This window comes from Lytechinus pictus, chromosome 2, assembly GCF_037042905.1.
Source record: "Lytechinus pictus isolate F3 Inbred chromosome 2, Lp3.0, whole genome shotgun sequence".
In the NCBI taxonomy this organism is placed as follows: Eukaryota; Metazoa; Echinodermata; class Echinoidea; order Temnopleuroida; family Toxopneustidae; genus Lytechinus; species Lytechinus pictus.
Window position 1 is genome coordinate 46,107,276 of NC_087246.1, and position 12,846 is coordinate 46,120,121.

The window sequence follows — 12,846 nt, forward strand, 5'->3', positions numbered from 1 at the left end:
TCATCACTTCGTCTAATTACCATTTTGTCTATGACCATTTCGTCTCATAACCAGTTAGTCTAATATCCATTTCATTTTCATTCACTTTGCACAATTAACACATCTAGTCCAATAAGACCAAATGGTATATGTACTAAATGGCTATTGGACCAATTGGTTATTAAAAAATGGTGAGAGGACGAATTGGCAATTAGACCATGTCAATAAGTGGACGAACTGATGGTAAACCAAATGATAGTAGATGAGTTGGCAAATGTACAAATTGGCATTAGACGAATTGGAAATAAACCTTTGCATTATATGCTTTGAAATATATGTGCACAAATTTCAAGAAACATTGTAGTGTTTGTATGTAGATGAAATTTTATACCCTCTACAAATCTGAAACTGTATTACTGCTGCAGAATATTTCTGCTTTTAATGCGCAACTTGCGTTATATTTCATATGTAGATGATTTTACAAACATTGGATTAGGCTACAAGTTATTTGTGGAAATTATAATTTGCCAAATAATTAATAAGAATTTGCCAAAGGCAACTTTAAAAAGAAAATGACAAGTAGAACATGACTTACCGCTGCTCCGGTGTAAGCAGGCATGGTGATGCATCCGTAATGTGATGGCGGGATCAAGATAAGTGATTAAATCCACATAAGAACCAGAATAGTTCCAAAGAAACGGTTCAGGATCCAGGCAAAAGTTAAAAAGAGAAAGAGAAAATTGAATAATCAAATTCAGTTTAAACTTGTCCCAAGCAGGAAAACAACACTGAAGGAGGGTGTCGCAAAAAATACATGTACAAAAGAAAAGATGACATGTATGTCGATCCCCTTTAGATTGGTTGGGTAAATCTGCACACATTAACCGTACGACTTGTTCATGTCAAGACTTCCTGAATGCAAGTGAAAGAGAGGGATCGACAGTTATACTATAGTAGTGAAGTGGACTTAGTGAAGTCACGCATGCAGTGCAAACGATGGGCTGAGTGAGTGAATGAGTGAGAGCTGCAGCAGCGCTTGGTGACTCTGCATGTAGCCACTCTGTTTCCTGCGTACAGCTCATATACAGAGCAGGGCTCCCCGAAGTCAGGAAGTCAGCGTGAAGTTCTACCCACCTAGGGTGGCAACTGCATGGGCTTATACACATGGAGGTGGGCGGGGCAACGGATTTACCACAATGCATTCTTTCATAATGGGTCAATGGCAGTTGGCCTTTTTCTTGCTATGAACTTTGCTAGTTTGCTAACATAAACCTCTGTAGTCATAAATATAAAAGGCTGAATATCTGTTGTTTTTTTATTATCTTTATAAATTGTATAAAATCCTTGACCTGTAATTAACGTTTGTCAAGGAGAGAACACAGAGTTACAGACCGACTGCTTCACTGTCATTAGTGGGCCTACAGTGAACACATTCAGAAAAGTGCAAGAATTACAATGTAAGTCTCTTTTAAAAGACTAGAACAATGAAGTAAACCTCACATGGAGATCATACTTCTTGCATACAAACATGTACACAGAGTATCTATTTTCATATCTAAAATACATTTAGGTTTTGAGGGATTGCTTCAATAATACGGCCTAGTGCAGTTTTTTATGTGTGTTTTGGTCAACAACAGCATTGAGTTCCAATCATTGAGTACCATAGGCTTGTCATACATGATAGTGCAAATTCTCAAAGAGAAGCTGAGGGTTGGGGGTTTGTGGCAACAAAATTTCTTTGTACAAAATATGTACTTCGTACAATATAGGCCTGCTTGATACTTGTACGTGTACATTTTTTTTTTACATTATTTGTTTAACTATTTATGTACTTTGTAAAAGTAAAATTACACGTAAAGTATCAAGTAGGCATATATTGAACCAGTTTCAATGCATTCTTGTACATGTAACAATCACAAAACCCAACTCATATGGATCAAACTTTTGTTTTCAATGAAATTGGTCGGTGTGGAGTCAGTTTACTTGGTGAATGCAACATTAGACTGTTGTATACATAAATCCTGTCTACCCAAAGGCTTAGTGTTAGAAACGTCTGGTGCTTATTAAATGTTATCATTATTACAGGCTTGTAGCTTTCAAAATTTAACAACTGATTTTCCCCCTTTTCTTTCTTTATTCACCTTCCCTTCTCTTTCTTTCATTACTTGTTGTTTTTCACTTTCCAGTCAGTCAATCCCTACAAGTCCAAACATTACAGGCTATTCTTTTTCTCTGGAGATGGTCATTTCTTGGGGTTCTTGATAGAATATGGGACAACCACTGGGAAATTACACCTCTATTTTCAAACCAAAGTAGTGGAAGGGTCGAAAGAGCAAGAATAGAAAGGGCCTGTGATTTAAGACCTTTTAAGCTGGCTTTTGTGTGCATTCATGAAAGGGAAAATCTTGGTAAGAATGCTCAAAAGGGATTTTGCGGTGGCACTGATCTCGGACAATGCCTGAATGAATTCCCAATCCTGTTAAATAGCTAACAGATATGGGCATGGCTTTCCAGACCTCCATTCATCTCGTCAACCAAGGTCCTGTAACATGAAGCTTAGCAATTGATCACAGGGCTATTTTTTATGATTGACCATACACAATAATCACAGCAATCAATCGTAGCAGGCAGCCAATGATCAATCCCTATTAAAAGTTTTCTGTTGCGGGAGCTAGATGTCGCTGGACTATACTACGAAAGAAATATTCTGTTTAAAAATAGGTGTTCTGTTGGCCATGCACTGGAAGATGAACTCTCTTTTTCCATATTAATTAATCTCAGAGCATAAATCTTTTCCTTAAGGCCCCACCCCCTCCTCTTCACAAACCCCTCCCACTAGTAAAATATGTAGCCTCAAAAAAGTCCAAACAGCAGCACGCCTAAATGTACATGTAAACAACATCACTTAAGACAAAATAAGCCCACTGGAGGTTCCTTTAATACCAGTGGGTTATGAATACCAGTTGTGGTACCAGTTGTGGTAACGATCTCAAAATGAGTTCTGAACAGAATCCAATGAAATTACCACCAAAGCGTTTGTATAAACAAACAAGTGGAACGCATCTGGCAGTCTCACCTGCATTACGCGATTTAATATAGCAGCAGTGCTAACTTTGAAAACTACTATAAAATAATCATTCACAAAAACACCATTCATATAATGACATAATACCACGTTCATTGACCATAAATGACATTTGAACGGTGACTTAAGACTTGTCAACTACACCCATGTCCACATTTCATTCACTCTATCCATAAACTTTCAAAGTTATGATGGCAATTCAACAATTACCCCAACATGGCCTAAGTTTATTGACCTTAACCGACCTTTGACCTTGGTTTTGTGACCTGAAACTCACAGGGGATGTTCAGTGATACTTGATTACTCTTATATCCCATGTTTTATGAACTAGATCCATAAACTTTCAGAGTTAGGATGGTAATTTAACAAATATCCCCAACACGGCCAAAGTTCATTGACCTTAAATGACCATTGACCATGGTCATGTGACCTGAAACTCGCACAGGATATTCAGTGGTACTTAATTGACCTAATGTCCAAGTTTCATGAACTAGATCCATATACTTTCTAAGTTATGATGTCATTTCAAAAACTTAACCTTCGGTTAAGATTTGATGTTGACGCCGCCGCCGCCGTCGGAAAAGCGGCGCCTATAGTCTCGCTCTGCTATGCAGGCGAGACAAAAAATATGTGCTCAATAATTCTCGAAGAAAATGCGTAATTGTTGAGGAATGAGCAAAATAAACATGGAATTCCATCAAATGTCAGGTATTTTTCGGAGCAAAATACACTGTCCCACATACATGCTTTTCTGTGTTAGTGATCATCAGACTTATTGATTTTGAGCTAAGATTTCATGATTTTACAAAGATAAGTTTACATTAACGTACCAAATCTAGCTGTATGATAATATTTTGACAATTAACCTTGACTTAAAAGACTTTCTCATGAAATAATTGTTTGCTGCAACTACTGTCTTTTACCTTGAGACGAGAGTATGGCTAATGAAAGATCATCATCATCAAAACTGATCATGGGGTGGTGATTTGTTTTCTCAATGTTTTAAACTCAAACCTTCAAAAGTTATCAGGTATGAAGAAGTAGATAACAAAGGAATGACCACTGCAAGGAGTCTTACATAAACTGCAAAATTAACGAGCAAAATATGATGCTTCCATCCTTACCACTGTTTATTCTGTGAGTTGAATCTATAACTTATAAAAGGTATCATTAAGGTGACATTCATGTAACAACACACCACAAACTATGATAATCTGTATTTAATCATTTTAATGTCATGCAAAAAACAACGACAGAAAACCAGAAGCCTTATATAAGCAGCAAACTTTGACCTATGACCTACAGATTCACATTTTCAACTTGACTTGTATTTTAGTGTGACATACATGTACCTAGCTAAAAACATCAAAAATTATGAAATTTTGTCTAAAATTTTGCATTTTGTCATGAGAAAACTTAATGAGCTCTAAAAGTGGGTTTCACAACTAGTAAAGTGCGACTATTTGCTGCCATTATGTTCTTGTGCAAAACTGTATCAAAATGTTGATTGTGAAACCCCTTGAAAGGGTACTCCAGGATAAAAATAGAGTACATTTGCAACAAGCAAAATACTGAAAATTTCATCAAAATCTGTTGAGAAATAATTTCAAAGTTTGCAAGTACAGTACTTCGTAAATCAGACGTCATCATGAATATGCAATATGGGTTGATGATGTAATGTCCCCACTTTCCTTTGACTTTATCATGTTATTATACAATATATGAAATAATAATTATTTCATATTTTCATACATGTGTGCGTACATCTCCCACTCTCCCTTGTTACAAAAGCAGCAATGATTATCTTACACATTAAATCAGTTGACAGTCCATTTTTCCATTCTTGGAGGTTAAGATTGGATTACCGGTAAATATTATTTCAAAAGAAAAGTGGGAATATGCCATCAGCCTGCTCATAGCAATATATTCATGAAGACACCCAGAGAACTGCTTCTCCGGAACAATGCAAAACTATAAAACATCATAACTTTGTACCCTTGTCCGATTTCGATGAAATTTTCAGCGTTTTGCTTGTCTAATTTGCTTTCATCTGATCAAATCATGCGAGTCCCCCTTTAATTAGACTCTGATTAAAGAAAGTGAAACCAAATGAAATGAGAAGAGAAGGAGCAATGTCATTTCATCAAGTACTGTCATTTTCTTTCAATTGATAATGAAGGCAGGCTCCCTATTCAGTCTGGTACACTTCATATTTTCAAGGAAGTAGCAGGGGACAGTATTGCCAGCCATATAATTTGCCTTGTTTTCGTCGTTTATTTTTCTGTTTATTGTGGATCCAGAATGTTCACAGAGATCTGAAATGATTGTATTTTTTGGGAAGGTATACGTACAATGTATATACTTGCATAATGTACATGAATGCTATGTATATCAAGGTCTAGATTATCAGGCCTTAAAGGGTACACCGGGCTGAAAATAATTATATCCAAATCAATAAAGTAAAATTGACCGAGCAAAATGCTGAAAATTTCATCGAGATCTGATGACAAATTTATTGAATTATAAAGTATAGCTATATTTTATGAAAACAGTTATATGTATGTCGTCATAATTCTTTAGATGGGCTGATGTGATAATGTCATCTCCACACTTTCCTTTGAAATCAAAATTATTTGATATTTTCATATACATGCATAATTAATTTCTTATGCATTAAATCAGTTGTCAATCAAATATTTTTAATTCTTGGAGGAGAACTTTGAATGATTTTAGATAATGAAATACAAAAGAAAAAGTGGGGGATATGACATCATCAATTCGCTTAATAAATATTAATGGGGACATGCATATAACTGTTGACCAATATAACACAAATTTGTAAAATGTCATAACTTTTTTTCTTTGTCTGAGTTTGATCAAATTTTCAGTGTTCTATTTGTTTGATTTTTTTCTGCTCAAACCATATTATTTTCAGCCTGGACTACTGCTTTAAATGAACACAAGGCGGCCACCAATTGCCATCATGGATGCAATATTGAATTGCCTTGTTTCTCCTCTCATCGGCCTTGGAGATTAATTATGCCTTTATTAATTTTTTATTTTACATTAATTATAGTTTTAAAAGAATATCATTGCAACTGCGATATGTTTTTCCAGTATGCACATGCATGCATCCAGTGAAATAAGTACTTGATTCACAATACATTAGGCATATATTGAATCTCTGGGTGTCACATGACCTTGGAACTGAAAGGATTAACAGAGATAATATTAGCAGAGGTTACAATGTACTTTCTCTGATGATTGCTATGTAAACAAGATAATTTTTAGGAAGTTATATGTAATGTTGTAACCCGCAAGTGAAAACCCGAACCGTACCGTCCCGTATAATCCAATAATTTGCAAGCGGGACCCGCTGACCCGTCGGGTTTTAACCCGCAAGTAAATTTATCTTTGAAAAATGAAAATTATTTCTGCAATCCCCACACTATACAGGCTCAAATCACGAAAATATATGCCAACTACTAACCTAGCCTAGAGTGAATTTACTTACAATTTGCAAATTCGCCTTTTATTCCGGAGAGAAAATGTTTTTTGGGTTACTTTGTACCCGAAATGGGTCGGCTCTGATCTCGTAATCGAAAGCATTGCGCAATTAACTCCTCGGATCGGAGCCGCAGCTCAGCGCGCGCTAGCTACATGTAGCCCAGGCTGCCCAGCAAATTCGATGTTCAGTTTCCCGTCGCCCGCCCGCGTTATGAAATTTGGACCGCGTTTAAAAATCAAATTCTGAAAATAATTCATTATTTTACTATTTTGACATAGATCTAGATTCCGAACTGATATAAAACATTAATATAAGCTTTTCAGTCACAATTACTTGTATATCATGTAAATACCTGTAATTCTTTTCTTGTTTTTTTCTTGTGAATGGAATGACACTGCATGCTCAACCACACCTCGAGCGATGTTCGTGCAGGCTCCACTCAACTTCACTTCTGCTACACTACGCTCTACCTACCCGATGTAGCGGTAGTGAAGTGGAGTGGAGCCTGCACGAACATCGCTCGAGGTTTGGTCGAGCTACCTCAATAAATCCCATAGTCTAGTAACCTCGCATTGGTGAGTTGTCATACGGCAAAAAAATCATCAAACAAAACTCAATCTGTTTTACAAGGCCGACGGGAGGCTCACGCACGTACGCATTGGCGCTTGTAGCTAGCTAGCCAGTCTGAGCTCTGTCTCTCTGCCAGAGCTCTGGGGGACAATTCGCTCTGTAAAGGCCTCAATGATGGTGATTTTATGTTTCAGACAGAGTTTATATTTCGGGAATATTATTCAAAACTGCCAATAAAGTTAGATGATTTCTTCATTGTCATGTATATTTAAGTTATTAATGAGTTCATTCTCACCAAATTTAGACTCCCCCATAAAGAAATGCAATTTTCGTGGAGATCTGCGTTTTCAAAGAACATCAGGAAAAGTTAGGGTATGTGGGCCTTTATTACATGGCCAAGTACTGGAATTAGATGGAGTAGAAATTATATATTGAATTCATTTATATCCAAGTTCAACTCATAGTCACACCCACACAAACACACCCACATCCAAGATTCTAAGCATGAAAAAAATAACTTTAAAATCATGCAATATTAAACAATAAGTAATTAATTAATTTAATAAGTGAACAGGGATTCCTCAAAATACAAAAACGTAGCATTTGAAAAGAGCCCCCGAAATGAAAAAAGTAGCCTCCAAAACGGTAGAAATGGAGACCCTGAAATATTATAAAAAATGAAAATGGAACCCCCGAAAAAAAATGATTGATTTGCTCCCTGGCTTCAAGACAGTTCCACAGAATAAACGTGCGTTCAAAGGTTACAAAAGGTCAAACTTTCATCTTCTGGAAAATAATGAATAATGAAATCCTCATTATGAGCTGGAAAAAATGGGACAGGAAACTCGACATCGAGTTTCATTGGCCTATGCGATTGCTTTTGACTAGATCGACTACAGTGCTGCGCTGCACTGGCGCGCGCTCCTTCTTCGAAAGAGCAACTGATGTATTTATGTCGAACTGTCTCAGTCCTGTTCACTGTTCACAAGACAAAAATACGCCAGCATTTTTTTAAAAGGAAATATCTACGTCTCTAAAAGAATCCGCCACGTAAGAAGCACATGATCCTAACTCAATTTTCATTGTTAATGTTTTTATTATGCGTCGTTACTTCTCCCTTTTTTTTCGCATGACGGTCTGCGGGTTTGAGAATGAACTCGGCCCGGCCAGCAACCCGCGATCGGGGGCATACCGGCAGGTTAACCCGTACCGCAACGGGTGCGGGTTACAACACTAGTTATATGTTAGTGTTCATGTCTGTTCCATTACAATCCACACGTACATGGAAGGATGGATTTTACCCAAAAAAAATATATATATCATGTACTGCAAGGTTCTCATCTACTTTCCTGAACTACGTTCCCTTAAGCAACATGAATCATGATTGAAAACGCAAATGCAATTACAAAACCCTGATATAATGAAAAAAAAGGGTGTGTTCAATTTCCCCCATTCCTGGATCATGTAAAAGTAAATGTCTTTCAGATCGCGATTGAGAGGAAAATTTAAACGACAAAATAGGCGAGATTGTATAACACGATCAGCTCATATTTTACAGCCTTCAGCATCTCGAATGCGAGATTGCACACGATTAGGTTTTGAAACATCTTTAAATTTGCTCTCGCAGTGGAAGCCCCCACAAGCTCGTGCCAGAATTGACCATTCTTGTGATTGGCCAAACTGCTCTAATTTAAAAATGATCAACGCATAATCAGCTTTAATCTTTTTTTTACAGTGAACGATGCACCCCTGATCGTGTTTGTGTTGTGTTTTGCCAAGCGTTTTTAAACAACCATGATTCGTGTTGCTGTTTGAATAATAATTAATATTCAATGTTATGTTTTCATATTTTGATGTTTCCGGCGCTAGGAAAAACAGCAAATTGAAATAGCCACCCTGGAATAAACCAAATATATAATATCTGCATGATTGGATATTCATATTTATTCAATTAACAGTACTAATGTTTATTCTATTAAAAATTGGTAAAAATTTTTGTCCAAAACACTAAATATTCGATTGGTCTGGCACTCTGGCTGATGGTGGTTGGGCGTGATTAGTCATGCAATGCACAAGATTATGGTATAGGTCTAGACCATAACCTTGTCCTCAGTAACCCCTGTATGGTTAAACAAGAATGGTAATGCTTAAATACAATTTTCTGTTTATTTTATTTTGATCTAGTGGATAAACACCTGACTTTCCACTACAGTTATTCATCACATTTTCATTGCCCAAGGCTAAATTTACTTTTTAAACCATTTTTTTTTTTTTGAAAAAAATTGTAGGCTGACATAGATCTATGTCACTTCCATCAATAGAGGGCCTAACAGGAATGTGCTAAAATTTAAATATTATTTTGGGTACTCTCATTAATGAAGATACCTATAGGCCTCATGAACAGTTTCTTTCAAAGAACTGCAAGAAAATTGGCTTTTGTCATGCAATAAAATTGCACTACCATTTCAATCAATCGCCAGCCAGACATTTTACCCAAAGTGGTGTTTCAATTGTCCAGCCTTATGATTAGCTCATTGACATTGCGCAACTGCTTTCCATGACAATTGGTGGCGTAAACATCACCAAATTTTTATTGCGGTTCCTGAAAAAAAATTATGGTCTAGCAATTACCGCAGAAAACTAAGATTTTTACCATCATTTTGTAATAATATTCAGACAGAATGAGTATTTTAACCATCTGCAGGCTGGACACCAGCAACAATTCATACACAAAGATTGAGAATGCTTCTACTGGAATACTACACAGCAAGGCAATATTTTAGCTCCAACTTTATAATTTATCATTGAAAGGACAACAGTTTCTCATTTTGTAGGTTTTGACAAGGAGATCAACATGAAATAGATCCAAGTTAGGTCTCAAACTTGTTTTGTTCTGTATTTTCTGTCTGTATACTAGGTAGGCGCTAATGCAGTTTCGCATCGGCCAATTTTGAGAGAATTTCCATACTGTTCAGTAATTGTTCGCCAGTGTAATAGCAAGTCTCTCAATTACTTTTCAAGATCAATATGCCCACTGCTTTTCCGAACGGCTGGATTTCGGCATCAATCTCGACGTCATCGTTCGAATTCTCAGTCAGGCATCGCTTTGCTTGGATTCGCTGTAATTTTGATATGGAATGAAGTTAGCAACAAAATCATGCAAACATGCAGCGAACAAATAGGTGAGCCGCCGCAAGCAGATCTTTTGGTTGTTAACTTCAGTCCATATCAAAACTACGGCAAAGCCAAGCATTGCCAATCGAAGCGATGTAGAATGAGAATTCGACAATGACCTCGAGATCCAACCAAAATACAGCCGTTCGCGATATTAGGAAAAGCAGTGAGAATTTTGACCTTGAAATGTGATTGAAAGACTTGCTATACGACATTTGCAAACAATTACTGGTGGGATAATTCTCTCAGAGTCAGCCGGTGCGAAACTGCATTAACGCAGCGCCTATGTTTTCCAGACCTTGTTTACATGCGGTTATTGAGTTGTTTGCAATGTGCAACTTATTACAAACAAGTGCCAGGCACAACCCCATGTCAGTGATCTTAACTCTCAAGCTCTCTAAAGGAACTGAAGGAACTGCCGGTTCTGCTGCACCTACGCTACGGCTACAGTACACCGACCTATGCACTATAATGCAGACTGATTGCATATCACAAATGACCATGACACAGTCACATGACACAACTTCACGTCAACTTTCATACTCGTCATAGTCAAGAGGGGTCAAGAGGCCTTGACAGGCACACGCATCCGGGGGGGGGGGCAGTAAAAACAATTTTTTGCTGTAGGCTATGGTGGTGTGACCTTAATTTGCGCACGCTCAAATATCTCATTATCTAATCAAAATCTTGAAAAACTTAAATCACCAACAGAAATAGCGACCCAAAATTACGCAGTATGGTAATTTTCTTGCAAGGTAGAGTCTCAATTTGTGAAAATATTGGCAAAACATTGGCAAATTTTGTTACCTTTTGCGTCCGCTGCGAGAAAATCTTAACTTATCGACAAGCTTCAACGGTGTTCAAGAAATTGTCAGTTTGCAAGCAGAGGTCTCAAAAAAATTAAGTAAAATGTGATTACATCCGAATTTATGGCATTTTAACTTCCAACTGCTTGATTTCTTTTCTAAATCTTTGCAAAACGATCGTGCACAAAATAAAGTCACACTTTCTTATAGCACTCTTTCAGCCAAGCACGCACCAGTCAATCGTCGTGGAATTTTGAGATTGCGATACCAACGAATCCCGTGACCTACTTTATAATCCGCCACATGAATTTGACTTTGGTATCTAGCCTTCCGTTTGGTATTTATGATTTTGATTAATTTCGTGTGAACTGTGAGAAATGTTCGATTGAAAATCAACTTCATGATAATTTTATAAATATGCGCAAATTACGGTCACCCGAAACCCCAAGGCATCATACATAGCCTGGAGGCTCCTGGAGTAGCCAGGAGGCTATTTCATGAATCGTAAAATACTTGCATCGGCCGATAAATATCATGCAATGTACGATTCATGAAATTTATCGGCCGATGCAAGTATTTTTTAAAATCTAAGTTGGCACTGCTCATGATTTTGCCACCCTCTATAGACGCGTCTCTTCGCTAGGATGCAATCACAAAGAAGACAAGATGGCAACAATAACATCTGTAAGTAAAACGCTCAGACTCTACTTTTAATATTTTAACGTTTTTAAGATTTATTGTAACATAATTGTATTTGTAGCCCATTTAGTGAAGTTTGGGCTCAAAAGGCTACAGAAAACGAGTAATTTGGAGCAATATTGTTGTCTCCAAGTCCAAAATACTTGGGTTTGTGTGGGCCAATGCTATCCCGTCCCAGGCTCCATGGAGAGTAAGTCTACGTCAATAAAATGACTTTTACTCTCCAGGAGCCTCCAGGACCAGGCTAATCATACACACGCATGACCAAAAAAAAAACATTTATTTTTATGCATTGCCATGCATAGCCAGGCGGCTTCTTGAGAGTAAAAATCATTTACTAACATAGGCTTACTCTCAATGAAGCCAGGGAGTCCTTCCTATTCACCTACACGAAGGACCCCAAAACCTGAAACTTTCACCCCCGAGATTTCTACTTTCCTTCTAAAAGATCTAGCTCTAAATCATGTACATGGGATAAAACTTCATTTCCGACATTTCTACGCTCTCGTTGTTATTTTTAAACAAGAATTCATCAAAAACATGAGAAAAATATTGTGAAAAGACGGAAGAGACTTGCCCGATGTTTACGCCGCCATCTTGTTTCTTATTGTACTTCCCCAACGTTACGGACGCGAGCGTACGATAAGAAACAAGATGGCGGCGTAAACATCGGGCAAGTCTCTTCCGTCTTTTCACAATATTTTTTCATTTTTTTGATGAATTCTTGTTTAAAAATAACGAGAGCGTAGAAATGTCTGAAATGAAGTTTTATCCCATGTACATGATTTATGGCTAGATGTTTAAGAAGTAGAAATCTCGGGGGTGAAAGTTTCAGGGTTTTTTTGCGGTACACGCAGATGAATAGGGAGGACTCCTGGCTTCATTGAGAGTAAGCCTACGTTAGTAAATGATTTTTACTCTCAAGAAGCCGCCTGGCTAGCCTAGACCAAAAGCTTCGGTCTCTGTTATGTTGGTTGTTCAGCTGAACTCCGTTGGCTTCACTCACCAAATACAGAGAACGAAGT